Source organism: Elephantulus edwardii, unplaced genomic scaffold (assembly GCF_000299155.1).
Source record: "Elephantulus edwardii isolate Elephantulus edwardi_28Jun2011 unplaced genomic scaffold, EleEdw1.0 scaffold00237, whole genome shotgun sequence".
Classification (NCBI taxonomy): domain Eukaryota; kingdom Metazoa; phylum Chordata; class Mammalia; order Macroscelidea; family Macroscelididae; genus Elephantulus; species Elephantulus edwardii.
The window spans coordinates 998916-999955 of NW_006399987.1; the positions used below are offsets into that span (position 1 = coordinate 998916).

Here is a 1040-nt window from a genome sequence, read left to right on the forward strand (position 1 = left end):
CAATGACTATGGAGGATAGAAGGAGAATTGATGCCTTGAGCGAACTGTGGTGCTAGAGAAGAGTATTGGATGTACCATGGACTGCCAAGAAAACAAACAGATTCATCATGGAGAGGATTAAACCAGGCTGCTCCTTGGAGGCAAGGATTCCGGGGCTTCTTCTGACATACTTTGGACATGTTGTAAGGAGGGACAGTCCTTGGAGAGGAACATCATGCTTGGGAGGGTGGAGGGATGGCGCAAGAGGGGAAGACCCTCTATTAGTTGGATTGATTTAGTTACTGGGGCAATCTGGATGGGTGTGTCAGAGGCAGTGTGATTGGCACAGGATAGAGCAGGGTTTAGGGCTGTTGTACATAGGGTCGCTATGAGTCACAAGTGATTCAATGGCACATAACAGCAACAACAATGTAAACGAGCATAAATCTTTTAAAAAAGGAAAAATAAAGTGACTTATGAGTGGCTGTTATATTTTTAGACTTTCTCTTATTTTTTTTATTTTATTGGTAAAAACATATTGGAAGTACAAGGAGGTGAGGGTTGGGGGCAGAAGGGTGAGGATGGGCAGGGATGAAAATTGCAGGGGTGCAGTTGCAGAGTTGCACAATTTGGTTGGACAGGGGAGCAGATGAAGGAAAATAAAAAGGATTCAGTGGGGATCAGGTGCTACAGGAGAATGGTAAGCATATTCTAATGGTGATTAAACCAACTGTCTTATTGATTTGGGAACTGGATGCAGACTCTCTGGCTTCTTCAGGGGCATAGATGTGAAGGGGAAAAGGGAGAACACTTTAACACCTTACTGGTGGTCTTGGGTTAAAGCTGCTTGCCTTTTTGTTCTGTTAGAAGATGTTTTCCTGACATTTTCTCCCCTCTGGACTGCAAAGTGTTTTCCCAGGTGGGTCCACTGGGGATGGCTGGTTGAACCCAGAGGATCCATCCTCCTTTGCTTCCTTAACTGGCAGTTTTATTTCCTTTTTGTCACTGTCATTGGGTTCAGGATCAGGTCTGGAGTAAAACTCAGTGTTAGGGTTACCTAT

The 1040-nt window shown here is 44.5% G+C and overlaps 1 protein-coding gene across 1 annotated transcript in view; it reads right to left on the reverse strand.

Moving 5' to 3' along the window:
* The window catches only part of LOC102844573 (olfactory receptor 7D2-like), a 40790-nt gene that overhangs the window by 38679 nt on the left and 1071 nt on the right, over positions 1 to 1040 (reverse strand). The window lies entirely within an intron of this gene.